The sequence below is a fragment of the Argiope bruennichi genome, chromosome 2 (genome assembly GCF_947563725.1).
Source record: "Argiope bruennichi chromosome 2, qqArgBrue1.1, whole genome shotgun sequence".
Taxonomy (NCBI): Eukaryota; Metazoa; Arthropoda; class Arachnida; order Araneae; family Araneidae; genus Argiope; species Argiope bruennichi.
Genome location: NC_079152.1, coordinates 42,569,054 through 42,588,989, shown reverse-complemented (window position 1 = coordinate 42,588,989; position 19,936 = coordinate 42,569,054). Strand labels below are relative to the sequence as shown.

The window sequence follows — 19,936 nt, the reverse complement described above, 5'->3', positions numbered from 1 at the left end:
TGAAGTAGCATATTTCATTATTCTAAAGTAAAATTTTAGCTAGAAAGAATGGCAGATCACCAAATAACATGCTCCAACAAGCGCTTCGGATTAGTAGGAGTATCGGAGTAAAGAGTGTCATATTAGAGAGATTCTATTGTACTTTAATTAATTTTAGGTCATTTCAAGGGGTCACTCCAAAAAGATATACAAGCAACGCACGGTGTTTCACCGAGATCTTACTGATTGAATAAAAATAATGAAATTCAAAGCTTGTCTTTGTGGAAATGAATCGGTACTAGGCTATAAAGTTAAAGGGCTAATAGTTTGACAAAAGAAACAAGGCGACAAAAAAAGAACATTTTTTTTGTTTTGTTTTAGCCATATTTTGTCATATAATCATTTATACATCTCATTTAATAATAAAGGGAACTGTATTTGATTTGACGTTGTACAGGACAGACCCTTTGACTTAGAGCAGCCATGTTTCGTTCAAATTTACTTTGGAGGACATACAGTGGTGGCCAAAATTATGGACACTTTTGAAAATCGTTATGTTTTCTAACTTTGTATACTTATAGAAAATGTCACATTTTACAAAATGCAAACTGTTACATATAATTTTAAAGAGAATTTAATACTGATTTCAATACAAAAAGTATCGCAAAATTAAAATATTTGCGATACGAAAAAAAGTTATTATTACTTAAATCTGAATAACAAAGACAGTGATGAAGTGATTGTAATTTCTAACTTTCCTGACAAATCACTGTTCTTGTCCTGGGAAACAATCGAATGTCAATAACTGCTAGATGAAGATGACATCGTGTTTACAGTTGTAACAAGTCATTATTGTGCTTTTTCTGTAGAAGCAAGACTGTTTTTTTATGTAATTAAATTGCAAGTCAGAAATTTTATTAAACTTTTCAATATATAGTTGGAATTTTTGTAAATATTTCTAATATTTAGTCAAAAACAATGGCATCAAATAAAAAATTAGATTGGACGCCTAGAAAGAGAAAAAATATTATTGTGTTATATGAATGTGGTCTTTCCTATGCTGAAATTGTAAGACAGATGGATGGTTCAGTGACTACATCTGGAGTCCGAAAGTTTTGTTTACGATATAAGGAGACAAATTCATTAAAAAACAAAGCAGGAAATGGCTGAAAAGGTGCACCACATCTGTTCATGACGGAGGAATAAAAAGACTGTCTACAAGATAGAGGAATGTCATCAGTGGTCACCAGAATTAAATTGAATGATGCCGGCATTTATGTCAGTTCAAGAACAATCAGGAGAAGATTATTAGATGTTGAACTAAGAGGTAGAATTCAACGAAAAAAATCCATATCTCAATTTACAGAAATGTATAAAGAGATTACAGTGGGAAAAGGAACACATTAATTGGACAGATGAACAATGGTCACAAGTTATACGGAGTGATGAAACAAAGATATCGTTATTCAGTAGTGATGGCGAAAATATGTAAGACGTAGAGTAGGCGAAGAGTTACATTCTGACTGCATTCAGGCAACTATGAAGAACTCAATTAGTGTCATGATTTGGCCATGCATGTCAGCAGACAGTATTCGTCTCTTTCATGTAATCGAGGGTACATTAAATGCAAGAAAATACATTAACATTATTCTAAAGCCAAAATTTATACCATCCATCAGTAATCTCTTTCCCAACAATGCATCACTTATTTTTCAGCAGGATTCAGCTATATACCACACAGAAAATATATCGAAAGTGTGGTGTAGTACAAGGAACATTGAATTGTTATCATGGCCAGAAAACAGTCCTGAAAACAAACCTCAAAATTATTGAGAACTTATGGCACCGTTTGAAATCTCTTGTACATACGAAGCGTTTGTCAAATAAAAGAGAATTAATTGAGGTTATAATTGTTTCCTGGTATCATGCAATAACGAAGGAAGAGCTTAAAACTCTCGTCAGCTCAATGAAACATCAGTGTGAAGCTGTAATAAAAAATAAAGGCTACCCTACTAAGTACTGATAACTCACTGCAGTCATCAGCATCTAAGGTATCTCGATAATTATTGCCGCTGAACTTTTTTTGTATTGCAAATATTTGAATTTTGCTTTTTTTATTGAAATTAGCATTAAATTCTCTTTAAAATGATATGTAGGAGTTTACATTTTGTGCAACGTTACATTTTCTATAAGCATATAAAGTTGGAAAACATTAAAACTTTCAAAAGTGTCCACAATTTTGGCCACCACTGTATATGCGCATAACATTAGAGATGTTTTTTTTTTTTTTTTTTTTTTTTTTTTTTTTGTGTGCAATTTTAAATCGGAGAATAATTGATTAAAGTTTAAGCAGAATTTTGATGTCTTTCGGATGGAATATATGGAAAGTATTTATTTAAAATTTCTGCTTGCCATTTGATAAAGCTGAGGAATAAGAATTGAGTGGTGTCATTCATAGCTTTAAATGGCGACGTTTGATCTGAATTAAAAAATGCATACTCTTTCAAAAATAAAAGAATGCATATTCAACTTGCTCAATATAACCAAGATGGTGAAAATCATAAAAAATGTATTTCAGCATTTTTCCACACGTTGTATGATACTAGTGGACAAACTAAACGACTTGTAGGCAAAACCAAATTTTTATATCAAAATATCACGTAAAAAAGCATTACGCAAACTGGAAATAAAGTCGCCTTTCTTAAAAGTCTTATGAAAATCCAAACGCAAATAAAACAATAAAAAAAAACATGCTTTTTGTCTCATGATTGTTGATTTGAAACAGCTGATAGAAGTCATTTAGCTTTGGCATTATTGATAAATTCATCTCTTTATGGCTGTGAGATGACTTAATTGTGATTGAAAACAAACATTAATATTGACACACCTACGGACTATGTTTGAAAATGTCCATCAATAGAATTTTATGATGATGATTATCTGGACTTGTCTCTGTAGTTATGTCTTTGTGCGTCAATGGCGAACGATTTTACATTATTTTAGGATAAAAATTTTCAATTTGCTTTAAGTGCATCTTTAAAATTCAGTTTTTGATTCATTAATAATAATGGATTCCATTCTTTCTTATGTATAAACATAATGTGTAATTTTTCATTTGAAATCTAGAATCCATTTTAAATCTTATTTGTTTTGTTCCATACAAAATAACTTTTGCTGTTTCAAATAATTACTTGTTTTATTGTTTTATATTTTACCAACCACCTTTGGAAATCAATTGATTCGCCGGGAATACTGGCTCTGTTTAATTTCAATGAAATCTCTTATATAGAATTTTGTTCCTGAATTAGTCAGCAAAATATTTTTAAGGAGTAAATTGTGACATAAATTAAAGCCGTGTTTTTCGAACATTCTTATACTTGCTCTATTCATTGCGCAAATATCAAATCTTAACAGAATTAAGTTCCATAATATCATACTTCTGTTAAATGTGTAACTATCTGACCCATCTAAATCTAACTTTACTGTAAATTCGCTTGAAAAGTAAATATTTTTTTTATTTTTCAACAACGGAAGAAAAATGCACATTTAATGGCCGAATGCAATTATATTATAATGAAACCGGTTTGAATTTCAATCCAGCAGTCAAATGTATTATTAAAAATTATGCAAAATTATATATTTTGAAAATATTACTAAAATTCAGGGAAAATATGAAAGATAACTATATTAGTATAATGATAAGGTAGTTTTAAAAATTTTAAAATGGTATAAAAGTCAACTTTGTCCATCAATATTTTCGGAAACTCTCAAAATTAAAATTTCCTAATTGTAAAATGGAAATAACATACGGTAATATGTCCAAGGTGCACCTTACCAACTTCCACAATATATCTATGCCAAATTTGATAGCTCTATTGGCAACAGCCTGGCTTGCAGAGCACCAAAACACACACTTTTTCCAGCACTTTCATCTTTATCATTTATTAGTAGAGACTGCGATAGAAACTTAATAACGCAATTATAGCTTCAAATAATTCAATTTTTCAGTTCGGTTTTTCTTCATAAGTTCTCAAGATTTATTTAATTTTTTTAATGTTGCTTGATATTTTTATCGTTTGTATTCGCTAGTGTTATTCTAATCTAAATTATATTGGTGCTCATTAACTTGAATTATATATTATGCTAGTTTTAGTTTTATTATCTAGGAGATATATTTTAGTTTTATAAGCCAGTTAGTAAATACTTAAATCAATATGCTGGAAAACTTTTTATGTCGAATGGACTGAATAAGATACAAGTTCAAGGACTTTAAATTTTCTCAGCATTATTTACTTACAATTGCTCCTAATTGTAAAATGGAAATAACATACGGTAATTATATGGAATTTTCTTTAAAAATAAAGAATAAATAAAACAAAAAAGAAGCCAACATTGGTCTATGCAATGATCATTGAAATGGAGAGACAGAGGACATTAATGTTGATTAATAAATGAATATTATTTGTAAATTTAATACTGCATGTTATTCATTTCTGCATGAACAATTTTTAATCCCTTGAATATTGATGAAATTTTGCACAATCCATTTTTTTGCTTTAATTGTTTTTTTGTTTACTAAATTCATCTTCGCATGCCTTCCTCAGTTTATATATAAATTTAGGTTTCATTCCATTCATTAATTTTAGCTACGGATTTTTAAAAACAGGTAAAGTTACTTTATGACCAAAAAATGTATTATTGCGAATCTATAATATTGCTTTCCATCGTAGTTAGCCTCTTATAACATTAACTGATAATGTAGAAGAAATATTATCAAAGTAAAGTGTTGATGATATCCCTCCCCTGACTTTGGTGACAAACTTTTTGACCATTTGGCAATGAATTTGGTAACATCAGCGACAAAAAGAAAGGTTCTTGAAAATATGAGAATTATGGGGGTATCTCTATTAGGATTCACAATTCAGAGAGTTTTCTAGAAACCTTGCTCTGTCAGAACACATAAGTAATAAATGTGAGAGCAAGCAAAAGTTAGTCAAATTAACTACTTATAATTTTTCTGTCTGCATATATTGCGAGTTTCTACAAGTGTTGTGTTTAGAGTTAGCCTCAATTAGGTTTCGCTATCTGCGTTCCGTATTTTTTGTGAAATATAGCCTTGTTATCCGTTATTACGTCTGTTTAACTTCTTTCCCCCACATCCACTGGACAGTTTTCTGCCAAAAATATCACTAGAATATTTCTGAGCATTTTTTATATTTTGTCTTAAGCGATTTGAATTATTGCTCAACTTGAACTATTATTGTATGAAAGCATGTTCACTTCAGTTTTTAAAACCATGTGCTTTGAAAATCTGAAAAAAATAAGCTTTCAAGCCTACATCATGCTTTTTTTTTAAGAATAAAAATTTTCCATGCACACTGGTGTATATATTTATTTGCTAACTGTACGTATAAAAAATTAAATGAAAGTGAAGGAAGAAAGGTGCTGAATGCTACATAAATACAAAAAAGTGCAATACAATTTGTGTTCGACTGACACTAATCTGTAAATGAACACAAAAGAAGCAAGAAGGAAAAGTAGGTCTTAAATAGATTTTTTTTTTATTCCACAAATAATTTGTCTTCTGTACCTATGTGAAGATAAGGAAATTTTGATAATTGTTTCGTAAATCTAATTCTTAGTATTTCATTTTATCATATGGGACTTCAATAAAAATTTACACGCTTCATTTCTTGTTTTAATAAGGCAAATGCTTATTCAAGAAACAAACATTATATATGCTAGTGAAAATGTATGAAACCCTGGCATTGCATAAAGTGACTATGCATTTTTAAACAAAGTGTGGAATATGAAAATTTCTTGAAAGTTTTATGCAATAAACATGCTTTCCAAGACATTGTATACAATACATAGGCATTATGTAAAATGAATAACAAATGATATTTGGACAAATACTGATAAAAAGGTTATTGAAAGCTTTTATTTGTGCATATGTGAATTCTACAGATATACAAGAAAAAAATAATGAAACACACCATTGGAAAATTTTAACTCAAAATCTGCAAAGGAAAATGAAAAATCTTAAAAACAAAATTTATCTCTTTCTTATTAAAAAAAACCAAAATAAAATATTAACCAAAATAAAATATTAAATATATATTATTATTTCACATTTGATCGGTTTGATATTTGACACTCCGCATAATAGCTAGAAATATTAATCACTTCATACTTTTTTTAAGAATGTCAGATAATTTATAAAATATTTTCCAAAATTTTCCAGCAATGTATAAAATATTTTCTTGAGAAAAAATCAAAACTGATAAAGGCTGTTTTAAAATACTCTTTAATAGATCTCTTTCTTTACTTTTATTATCCCTATTACTTCGATCACATTTCTAATTTTTGCGGTTACTTGCTGATCCATTCATTTAGTTCCAAAAACATCTCCAGTTTCTATCACCTGTAAAAGGAAAAGGTAATCAAATAAATACAATCAGAATAAAAATACAAAGCAAAAAGAAAAAAAAAAGGGCAAAGTGCAATATTTATTATTAAGTGATTGCCGTTCTATTTCAAAAATGTGCAAAACTAAGGCAAAGCAAAAATAGAACATGATTTCTTCTAATTGTTCCTCAGTAACTTGTTTCTAAATTGTTAGAGATAGACATATATTGTACTAGAAAATGCCCCAAATGAATTGAAGTACTGATTTTTATGTTTTTTTATTCAACTTTTACTCTGAAAGGCGAGATACTGCCGTAAACAGGACATGTCGCTTATATGCTATATGATACATCTAGCCTCGATTTATTTTGTGTAATGGCTCAAAATTCAATTTTTCATCTGCTTGCCAAATATATGACTTAATTTATTCAGACATTCAATATTCTGATCTTTTAAAGTTAATTTGTATGTTCGAAGGAAGAGAAGATAGACTTACTTTATGGTTGTCCTGGTGGATCAGAAAATTTGAGATAAGCACATTTGATAGACGGCTCACAAGCGCTTGCTCCATCTGTAAAATTGATTATATTAGGATGGCTATACATTAACAAATGATATTTGAAATAACGAAGCATCTTATTCAGTTAAACCTGAAGGAATTTTGCTAAATAATTAAACAATAATGTGATAACAAAAAATTGGACTTATTGTTGGCAAATAAATCTGATAGAAGAGGTTCGTAAAAACCGAATGTGATTTTTGTTGGCAGTATATATCTAATACTGCCAATTCAAACTAAAAATTAATTCTTTGCTGACTAATTAGGATATACTGGATACACTCAGAGAAGTCAACCTCTTAACTCAGACAGGTGCCAAGGAAGATCAGGAAATGAATGTGAATAACTCCTTTCCAAACTTGATACGTGCACTTTGGGAGTCAAGTCAGGCCCTTGAATACATAATACGAAGGAATATTTAGGATTTTAAATATTGCTTAACAATGTGGAATCCTAAGAACTGGACATTATCACCTATTAAAGCAAAATTAGGCCCCATATCTGCCCGAAGTCATTGACCATTTGTGTGCGACACTGTGATGCACTGTAATCATAAGGAGATTGTAGTTATTTGCCGGCGTCCTGGCATAGGGATAGCGCGTCTTCTTCGTGATCTGGACATCCTGGGCTCGAATCCCGGTTCGGGCATGGTTTTTCTACATCTGTGTTCAATCTGTGAGGTGTGTGAATGTGCTCCCCTGTAAAAAGGAGTTGTGTAAGCGAATGTGTGTGAGTTTCATGAGCTAAAAGTCGGACTTCTACCCACGGGTGCTCAAGGGTCTTTACCCTCAGAAGCTACTGCGCCCCCTTTCCGTGGTAGCGCGGAATCGACATCATCATCATCATTGTAGTCATTTGGAGTTATGCGCCCCTACTAGTACAAACTCTAATTTCAAGACTGCAAGAAATTAGAGAACGTATTGTGTAAAAATGTCGTTTCTGTACTACACTGTGACACAAAACATCGTACGGCTATCAAAAGCAATCTTATCCCAAACCATGAAATCGTAGTCTCTGCATGCATGTAATTTGCATGAGTAATCGTCAGAAATGTATCTTGAAACTGGGATTCTTTGGTATTCTATTGTTGTTCACAATTAGCGTGGAATCCATTTTAATTGATAATTTTCTCAGCGAACCCATATAAATCTATCTATCATAACCAGCAGATGAACCATGTTAAGATTACTAAGAATTATTATTATTTACCCTCATTATTCAAAAATAAATATATTTTTAAGGAAATTTACTCACCAGGTTTAGCTTCAGGAGCAGGCGCGCTGAGTACAAGACCTAAAAAGGGTAAACATGAATTAGAAATTCAAAATTTGTTTTTTTCAAGCAAAAAAGAAATTAGAACCGGAGATATCTCTAATCACTAATAATGGTGTTATCTATCCCTTCTTTGCTCAAAAATTGTGAACCCTGAGCAAGACCTAGGGCACCACAGGGGCTCAGATTCAATCAAAGTTTTTCTGTAGATCGATTGAAACCTAGATTTAAAACAAGACTACAACTGTAGTAATAAGATCTCATTCCAAATTCCATTTATCTAATGCTTTGAGTCTTTGAATTAAAACGATATATTGATATATTATATTAATAGATGGTGAATTTGATGACAGATTTGGTTCAAAAATTTGATAGAATCTGCATTATAGATGTTAAAAATATACATCAAATTTTATCCATCTTGTTGTTTGGATTTTGTAATTATCATGGTCTTTTATACTTGGATGGTTAGACTTGCAGATTTCCTTAGATGGAATTTACCTGAAAAATTCTACAAATATATGTAAAAACCATTGTCAATTTTTCTCCGTTCAACTAAAGATATTTTTGATGAGTCGCATTCTCAAACAGATAGCTATAATTCCAAAAATGTATTTTTCGAACTCAGAGTTGCCAGAAACGGGGTGATATGTCAAAATCTCGAGATCGAATTTTCGACGAATTATAATATTATATATGAGACCAATACTTAAATATTTATATACCTTATATATGAGAAAATAATTAATGAGTAATAGAAGCTGCCTGTGAGCACACTATTCTGTGTATTATACGTAAGTTCCCTTTGGGGACCTAGTCGAAAATATTAATTGCGTTTACTTTCTTTAAACCCCTTATTGATTCTATTAAAATTCTTATACATAATTTGATATTCGAAATTCGCCAAAAAAGATTTTTAAACATTGAACTCTGATATATTATAGTTTTAAATTTATTCTGTTTATTGAATGCAATAATCATTCTAATAGAGTCGAGTCCAAAGACATTATAATACCATTGAAGCTTACTTGTCCCGTTTTATCTATCTTTTAATATATGTGATAATATAACTCCACTTTTATATTACTAGTCACCTTTGACGACCATCTGGTTTTCTGAAATTGTTAGTTGTATCTCTCATGCAGGAATTTGACATGAAGGATTCCTACAAAAAGTATTTTTAAGCATCAAATTGTGATATGCATTAGAGTTGTGTGAATTTTCTAATGAACTCCATGCAATTAAAAACATAATGCTATTAAAACATAATTGTACAGTTCATCTATCTTTTATCTTTTGCAGTAATACAACTTCAATTTCTAATTCTTTTTGAAAAATGCAGAGATATTAAATAGAATCTTTTTTCCATAGTTTCTAACATTAGAAGAAAATCACACAATTATATATATATGATGAAAGAATGAAACGAGTGGAATTTTATGGAAATTTTATTGAAATTATTTTAATGATATTTATCATTGAAGATTTAAAAAAATTAATTGTCAAAAATCAGATGAATAAATTTTGGAAGGATATAATAATCTATTTTGTATGATGTGGTTTTTCATTTTTTTAAATGATGTAAAAATCTGATTTTACTTGATGTGATTTTTCTATTTTAAAAATGATGTAAACTCCAATTTTGTCTAGTAATATTTTCGTGAATTGATATTGGAAAAGGCTACACGCATGTCTTTATTATAAAAGAAAAGATAAATATAAAGCAGAAAAACACTAGAGAACAGAAAAGTGTAATTCACCAATAGTAACCATTTCCAACTATGTGTTTGAACGTGTTATTTTCTCTTGTTAGCAATCAATGACATAAGCATTTTGCTTCTCGACCCTCTTTAAATAACTGATCAATTTAATTTCACAGTTAGACAAATTTCAGCAAATTTAATCTACATAATTATATTTTTTATTAAGGAATCAAAATAACAACAGTCTTGGGTTATAACTATAATTATTGATTAGCGATTTCATTGCTTTCGAATAAAAAAATATTTATTGCGGTGAGATTATAAGAAAAGAATAAAGTTTAAACAAATATAAAATTGAAAATGATTATTTTAAAGGACGAATCAAGTGCAATATATATGTAAAGTTTTCCTACATATTATAAATAAATAAAAAAATTTCCTTTCTTTAATTAACTAATAATATTTGCTTTAATTAAGAATGATTTTCAATTGTTAAACGTAAAAAGTGTCAACAGTTAATGCAAATTAAGGTTATGATATTTTGTAATTCATAGACATCAAGATTTTTACAATCTTATTTATTCGGCAATTGGTCTCATTTAACTACTTACGGCTCCCTCAATTCAACGACTCAAAGTAGATGCTTAATCCCTCTTTGTCATTTGGAGGGAAAAAAAAAAGATATTTTTTCTGAAAATTCTTATTATTAGAACCTCTTTCCTTAGCGTGCTTTTCTTAAGGTCTCATTCTTTCTAACTTCTTTGATTACTTTCTCGCAAAGAAAAAATATTGGAATTTTCAAAAATGTCGAATATCTACAAATCTAATGAATACTTATGTTCCAGACGTCTTTGAGTCTTAAAAATACATTTTTAGAATCATTTTTTTCGTAAACACGATAAACAGAAATGCTTTGAGCCGCAAGAATGAAATCTGCTATGTAGTCTGTATATTTAAATTAGAAGATTTCTATCAACCTGTAAAGAAATCCATTTTCAAGCTGTATCAAGCTTCGAAACAAATCCGTCAAGGGGTTGACTGTCTGTTGACGCATGGAAGTTCGATAAATCAAAAATGGAACGACTTAGTTAAGTGAAATTCGGTAATGAATTTATAACTAAAACCACTGTTCAAATTTTCTCAAATGTCAAATTTTGGTTTAATCGGTCGAGAAAAGGTGTATAAAACTCACTCTAAGTTTTCTTCTTCAAGATATTCTTAAAATAAAAATCTGAGTACTCATGCCTTTTCCAAGACCCACAAATTTTATGGACATAGAAAAACGATGTCTTTATTATAGAGATGGATTGAGCTTTCTAGAGACGCTTCGAAATGTAGATCACGAGAGTCCCCTTTTCCCCTTCATTAAATCTCCTTCACCTTTCCTCCTCTTTCTTTAAAAACCAGATTATTTTTATCGATTTTTAAAAATCATTATATTTTTAAATAGCAAATTTTGCTAAACTGTAATAATGTTGCGAATCATTTTTTAAACAGTTGGTTTCAATATATTGCGCATAAAATTTAAGAAGAGTACCGGGTATTTTTAATATCATGAATCACCACATTTTTATAAATTTGCAAAATGCTATAAATCTCCCAAATTAAAGTTACTTGAATAATGTTCCAAAATTAATTAAAACAAGACTTTATTTTTAATTTGAATGAATTCGTTTGTATGACCTTTATAATTAAATGAAAGCAGAGAATTATGTAAGTTTGAAATGCAAAACATTTCAAGTGTCCAGAGTCTTTTTAAATTGTTATCATTTTATCATTATTATTTTAAGACAGAAATGTGACAATATCTGACAAAGAAAAGTAAAATACAGTCAATTTTCACCAAAATCTCAATGAAACTTAAATAAGTGCCTAAATATACCAGCTATTTGTTTTATCTTGAACCATAAAAAAATTTAATAATTAGTAATCAGTAATTTATTTATTTCTAATTAATTAATTGAGTCAAATAAGAAATTAAATAATTTTTAACTGATGAAGATTTCTTTCTACTGAATCAATCTGTTTAAATACACTTATCAAAATATTTAAACGCATTATTTCAGGAATAAAAGAAAAGCCTTTTAATGCGTTTAAGATATTAGGATTAACTTATCAAATGTAAGAAAATATATTCAACTTACTCAACCAGCACAAAATAGTGAGAATAACGAAAACGTATTTCAGCATCTTCCTAAGAGTCGTGTGACTTGAGAATACAGTGAAAATAGTTCGGCCGTCGAAGCTAGAATCAGCAGTTTATTTATAAAGAAATATACCTCAAAGATTTCATTAAGGAAACCAATAAAAAATTTATTTTGGGAAGGATGATGTAAATAATTCAGGAAAAGAATTATGTTTTTTTCCACCCACATCAGTCGTCATAAAATAGCTAATAGAGATCACTGAGTTTTAGTTGTACAGAAACATTTATCGCTTTAGAGCTTCAAAATGATTTTATTTTGATTGAAAGCAAACAAAAGAGAGGGAAATATTGATTCACCAAATTACGATGTTTGGAAAAATTTCGTAAACAGAATTTCATTTTAAGAACGTTTCTCTATTTTTATGACACTCCAAACAAAAAATGACATTTGGCACAAAAATGGCCAAGTTTGGTGATTTCTCGCCAAATGTGGCGATTTTTTCCAAAATTTTTTTATTGCCATTCTAAAAGTCGTTTGATATTATTCCTCGCAAATTTTGTGAGATTTTGGATGGTTGGCGCGATTTTTTCATGCTTCCCGAAAAATCAAATACTCTTCTTATACCGAATTGAAACTTGAAATCGCCAAGCAAGATATTTTATTTCATTCTGTGCAGCATAAAATTCATAGATTTGACTTAAACATCTTATTATTTTCTCGTAATGTTATAAATAGTGATGTTGTAAAATTGTTAGCTAGGCTGAATTGGCTAAATTGTCCTAAACATTAAAAATTCTCCAAACATCCTCCAGCTTTTTCATCTAAATAAGAATTTCAAGACTGTAGAAAGATTGCCACTTTCCGTATATTATCGCCACAGAAAATTTCTAGCTCAGCGACCGTGTACTTTTAGTTACTTGAAAAAGTTTTGTAATAGTTAAAAAAAAACTCAATCTTTCTATGCTAACTGATATCGACATTTCACTTACTTCAAGTTCAGAAAAATTTGGAAATCTGTTTGTTTCTATGAATATGATAGCTGAAAACACAGAGTGCAAGACATAAAATTTTAGCGAATATTTTTAGCGAATTCCATTTACGGAAAGGCTATCTGTCTGCTCGTCTCTGAACATATAGGCATGATAACTGAAGAAAATAAGTTATATATATATATGAAATTTAGTATATGGATTTATTACCTTTGAAACAAACTTATCAAAAATTCAAACACCTGTCGTTTTGTCTTTTAATTTATATGAAAATAATGGCAAGGAATGCAGCAAGCTGAAGTAATGCAATTTCATTTATGTTCTTTTCATTACAGTCACAGTTATGTGTTAAAGATTAGATGAAATCGAACAATAGAAGAAGTATCACGGCAATACTTAGTCGACTCCAATCATCATACTACAAAACCTAAGAAATAAAAAACAAACAAATTAAAGCTCTAAAATGTTAAATTTTGCTTGAAATACAGAACTCCTAATCATTCTGCAATTTTTTCATCGTATCTTAAGAATTCCCGATATATGGTTTGGCTAGTTTAAATTTATTGGCACAATAATTAATCTTTCGTCATATTGCGCCAGTCCGTTATATAAAAGCCCGTTATACGATAATCTACAGCATATCAATGCAGAACAATTGAAAACTGAAAGTACTCATGATTTAAATAACAAATCTCTATTATTACTACTAAGATGATGTGTATGTGTGAGAGAAAGAGAGAGAGAGAGAGTGTCTGTTAGCGATCTACGGACCAGAACATTTAACCTAGAGTTGATAAATTTGGTTCATATATATTTTAGAGGATCGGAATGCGCATTTCGAAGTAATTTCCTTCTTGAAATTTTGATTAGAATTTTAATTAATTAAAAATGAAATGACATTTTGACATTTTTTGTGAAAAGTAATAGAATTTTAAGTAATATTTTAAAACTCAAAGCAATCATTTTTTCAATGCCACCAATTTCTTTGCATTGTATATTTTTTTGTTATTTTTAATTAATATTTTAAAAGCAGTTTACAATTCACTTGGCCGTAATATGTTTGATAATTGAAATGAAAATCTTATCGTTTTCATTACAGCCAATATTTTATCCTGGCTACATTTCAATGTTGATGATATGAAAAATCTTCTTTTCTTTCCAAGTTAAATAAGCCTATTTTGAATAAAAGTTTTTTTAAAATTTTGTTGTTTTTACAATTGAAATTTAATTTCAGAATAAAAAATACGTCTATTTTTTAAATACTGTAGCTATTTCCAGAGAATATCAGAAAAAAGAGTAGCAACAATCAACAGAAAAACTTCTAAAATAGTATAATTCATATTATTAACAAAACAATTTTTAAAAAAAATATTTTGCAGAGGGATCCATCCATTAAGACAAAGAAGCGCAAAATATTGAATCGAATTTTTAATATTTATTAATCTTAATGAAACAATTAGTCTTCATAGGTAGTTAGTATTTAATAAATGAAGACATAACCTATTATATGAGCCGTTTTTCTATCACCATTAATGAGGCAAAATATATTATAGAATATATATTATCATTGGATTATATCAATTTCCCATCTTATATCATTTTCTTTAAGATTTTCAATAGCGTGAGGTTATTTAAAATAGTATTAAAATGCATATAACTTTTTCGCATCGTCATAGAATGATTTTTTTAAAGAACAAGAACAATAATCTTACCCATATATATCATTGAGACTCCCTTAATAAGAATTTTGTAATTTGAAAATCTGTAGGATTTCATTAGCTTTCATAATCCAACTTTTGGAGTTTTATCACGTCCTTTTTTGATTTAACTATTAGACGACTTAACTTTGATTGTTGCTACTTTGAAGAATTTTACTTAGACACTCTTTTTAACTTCACAAAAATATTTACAATACTTTCACCGAATTACCCTTAGCGAATAATAAATATTTGTACGGACGTATTGACTTTTCTGCCATAAAACCACAAACCAAACTAAACTTAAATGAATACAAAACATAATTTTCTATTTCATTTTAAGAGCACGAAGACTTCGTGGTGCAATAAACTGATTCTAATATTTGCCAAGGGGGAAAATAAAATATCCATTTTTAACATATAGGTTAGTACTATTGTGATATAAAGGATATGAAAAAGCAACAACATTCAATAAATTAATTTGCAAAATATGATATTCAATATAATTATATGGTAAGTGTGAAAATATCTGTATTAATCAAAATGAGTGAATCAGTCTTAACCAATTGTTAGATGAATTCTATAAATTTTGTTTTTTATGAAAATCTAGGACACAAGGATATGTCGTCAGTCGGTTCTTGTCTTATTGCTCCTCCCTCTTCACATTTTTAGAGGAATTTCAAAAATACAATCGCACACAGTCTATAATAAAAAGCAATTTTCAGGGTTTCATAGTCTCTACCATTGCACCAATTTTGTTAATTTCTATTTCATATCGTTCATGATACTTATGAGGTCAAAAGTGATCGTCTGTCCCAAATCCCAGTATGTTTGAAAAAAATTCCAAAAAAGCTACCATTGTACTTTTTCTATGGGGTAAAACAAGACATAGTTCCTCAACTCTTGGCACTAAATTGATTTCTATAGTTTTAGTTCACATGAGATCTTATGATTCCTAAATATTTTCTGGGTATAATGAGTCTAAAATATCTAGGCCTTAATCATTTTGAAATTTAATCAAAACTCGCATGGCTCCTCTGTTCTCCATTTTCGAAAATTATTGGAAAATAAAATCTTGGTATATCTCTAGTCTTAACAACTGAACCAATTTCGTCAATTAATTTCCCTATCTATTTATTTTTCATATTTAACCAAACACAATGCTCCATGTTCATATTGAAAGTACAATACGAATTGCATTTCTGTTTGGTGTGATGAGATGCAGTTTATAAAAAAAAATAATTGATTTTGATAAAGTAATGCTATTAAAATGGGCAAACAGCTGATCAACGATGATGTTAGTAATATCTAGAAAAAATTTTTTGAAAAAATGAAACGTATTTGGAGCTGATTGCTTTCCTAGAAATGAGTTGAATATCCGCCAATAAGCCGGAATCTTGTGTTTAGTGAAATATTTTTTGTACTTATTTTTATTACGATATTATTTTTTTTTGTAACGAAATGAAGATGAAAATTGCACCATAAAAACTAAAAAAAAAATATAGTATGTCATAAAACCTCAAAAAATTGCAAATTTCCGATGCTTAATATTGGCATGCGTCATAAATATCGCCTATAAACGCTATGCCAAAAACAAGTTTCCCCCCTTCAAGTTTTGTTTCATAATATAATAAGGGTCGAATATTTACACATATATAACACTTTTACACTTTCTAAAACTGTCCCTCTAAAATTCGCCTTGATTAAATAACCCATTCCTTAACGGCATTTGTAACAGTGGATTTCCATCACCTATATATTCTCTTTTTATAGGCATTTTCCATATGAATTTGTAAGTCGCAATCTTATAATTTCGAATGTTTAATATCGGCATGCGTCATAAATATTGCCTATAAAAATTATACCAAAAACAAGATTTTCCCCTCAAGCTTTTTGTTTCATAATATTGTTACGAAATTTCCGGAGGTTCGTTTGGATAGTGGGAGTTATATGGTGTGGAGAACGCTCAATCAACAGACGGCAGTAGGAAATAAAGCAACGACGTTTATTTACACGAAGACACACAGGACAGCACAAGGACGACAACTATATACAGCACAGAAGACGATTATCTGCAGCCGAGACGTGCAGCAACAACAGCATACACAGCAGCATATAACAAGACTCTACTGCAGACAGTAGTGCACAGCTTAGTTCAGCACTAGCTTCACTCCGTCGCTGCTCTCCTTATCTCTGGAAGGCCAGTTCTTTACCGTCGATTCCGACTACTGTCTCTGTCGCTTCCGACTACTCTCCGATCTGGTTCACGACGACTCGGCAGCTGCAGGCTGCTCCTTTTATAGGTCTCAGGAGGCGGGGCTAGAAGCCTCTCAACCAATCAGGAACGTTCGAGGCGTATCTCGGTTCCTACTGGACGGTTCGGGAAAATTCTAGATGTTTCGGGTATAATATATTTTGGCGCCAAAGTCGCCAAGTCGCCAAATGGTCGCCAAATTCGTCGCCAAGCTCTGGGACCTCCTATGGAACCAACTATGCTGGGAAGCCGCACCACAGTTTCGTAACAATATAATAAGGGTACGGAGATATACAATTATATATGTTTTTAAAACTGTCCCTCGAAACTTCGCCTTGATTAAGTTTTCTTTCCTTTAAGGCATTTGAAAGAGGTGATTTCCGCCGTGTAGATATTCTCTTCTTAAAAGCATTTTTCATATGAATATGTAAGAATAAAGATTCGAACGGTTGTTTGTGCTTGTATGTGTTGATGCTGTGTGAGACAGACAGTTTGACCTGCGTTCTCAAATTACATATTGTTTGGAAAGCAGATATGCACTTGGAATTTATTTTATAAAATTTTAAACAAAATTTCATTAATTAAAAATGAAGCGAGGTTTTGGTATTTTACCTCCCTACTTTCAAAAATAATATTGCAAAAGAAATTTCTATTTCTAAAAAAAATCTTTTTAAAATAACCAATTTAATTGCCCATATCTTTTTAAATGTGTCCAGTGTAGTCCAGTTTTATAATATTGCATATTTTCGATAAAAGTTATTATTTTCTGCTTTATACTCTACTAAATAAATGATGCTGAAAAGTTTTATTTTTATTTTTATTATTTGCTATTATTTTGTCTTTAATGTAACTCATAATTATATATTAATTATAATTATTGATTTTATATAATTCTTAATTTATGGTTACGAATACTGTGCAATTCTAAAATTCAATATTTCTCAAATTAATTTCTAGATGACGCCACATCTGTGAACTTTGAATAAATTAGTTTAATAATTGATAGTAAAGTGATTAACCATTAAAATATTTTCTTATTTACCATCGATAAGAAATAATTACAGAATTGGAACATATGAGGAAATAAATGAAACATTGGTTACAAAACTCCATGCTCCAAATACTCTATGTTTTAGATTCGTATGTGTCTTTCCGACTTCGAAGTAAATAAAACAAAATTTTTGAAAACGACAGATTATCTTCTTTAAAGAGAACTTGACTGTAATATACTTAAGTAATAGGAAACAAAAATGTCTGCCTTGAAAAATCTAGACTCGTGCCCTTTTTGTTAAAAATAATAATTATATATTGGAGAAGATTGGCTCAAGGTCAAATGTAGGTCATGTTCGCCAAGCAAATTCTTTTTTTGAAAAGATGAAAAACTTCTGTTATTGCATATTTGTGTCTAGGAAGCTGCTTTGGGCCGTTGGAATGAGGAGAGCTGCAATGTCGATTAAAAAATATTGTTAGGCTAGATGACAAATAAATAAATTTGTAAAAAAATAAAATTCTATGAATTATAAAATTTTTGAATAATATTAGCATTTTATCTACTATAATAGGATAGGTTCACATCTGTTTCATTCTCATTATATTCACTCAGTTATCATTATTTGTAAAGGCCATTATCCCATACTTTATAAAAGCCAATTGTCTGTTTCAATATCATCAAATCAGTTATTTAGAAAAGGGTTCAATATTTTCAGCAATTTATTTTTTAGTGGTTTCACAATCTTCATAATGGATATTGAAGATGGCGACATATAATGACAATTACCTGCTTTTTTTCTTCCTTTTCGACAAATTTTGTAAAGGCAGGATTTCGGAAAATGAAACTAAACAAATGGGCCTTTTAAAAGTGTTCTGTTCTTAGTATTATTGTGTTCAAGATATCTTTTTTATTAAATCTAAAAATGTCTGCAATTTTATGACTGACATTTTCTTCCTGTCCTGTATTGTTTTCAAGACAGGAACACTAAACTCATAATTTAGTGTTTAAAACTCATAATTCTGATAAACATTTTACAATTTCAGGCACAACTTTTATGACTATAGCTGCCAACCTTTAGACGTTAGATAGTGGTGCGAGGGACTTAAGTGACCACCTAGTATGTAAATCCGTTAAGACTTTGCAGAGATATTATTTTTTTATGATGGATTTCATAAAAAGTATTCATGTCCTTGTAAATTAAAACGGACTCGATCTTTCAAAAATCCAAATTCATTGTGTGGAAAGTACTGTAATTATAAAAAAAAAAACGAAATTGAATGATCGATGAGTGTTCACACTTTAGAAATTTCTGAGTTCAAAAAGCGCATTTTTTTATAAAAATATACTTGCATGTCTTTGAATACAACCCAAGAAACGCTTTGAGCTAGAAGGCTAAATTCGGTTAATGGATCGTTTTACCAAATTTCTATAAATCCTTCCATCCACTTTTGAAAGAAATCTATGCAGAGGAAGTCTGTTTGTTCGGCTGTCTAAAACCAGATGAGCTTTAAGAAACGCTTTGATCTAGACAGCTAAATTCGGTTAATGGATCGTTTTACCAAATTTCTATAAATCCTTCCATCCACTTTTGAAAGAAATCTATTCAGAGGAAGTCTGTTTGTTCGGCTGTCTAAAAGCAGATGAGCTTTAAGAAACGCTTTGAGCTAGACGGCTAAATTCGGTTAATGGATCGTTTTACCAAATTTCTATAAATCCTTCCATCCACTTTTGAAAGAAATCCATGCAGAGGAAGTCTGTTTGTTCGGCTGTCTAAAAGCAGATGAGCTTTAAGAAACGCTTTGAGCTAGACAGCTAAATTCGGTTAATGGATCGTTTTACCAAATTTCTATAAATCCTTCCATCCACTTTTGAAAGAAATCTATGCAGAGGAAGTCTGTTTGCTCGGCTGTCTAAAAGCAGATGAGCTTTAAGAAACG

At 29.9% G+C, this 19,936-nt stretch overlaps 1 long non-coding RNA gene across 1 annotated transcript; it reads right to left on the bottom strand.

Annotated features, from left to right (window-relative positions):
- Window positions 1-5,902: 5,902 nt before the first annotated feature.
- LOC129961747 (uncharacterized) lies at window positions 5,903-12,194 on the bottom strand. Its single transcript, XR_008783822.1, has 4 exons — window positions 12,066-12,194; window positions 8,201-8,239; window positions 6,884-6,958; window positions 5,903-6,403 (listed from the first exon to the last, which is right to left on the bottom strand). It is a non-coding gene; the product is annotated as an uncharacterized LOC129961747 (long non-coding RNA).
- Between the last annotated feature and the right edge of the window lie 7,742 nt (window positions 12,195-19,936).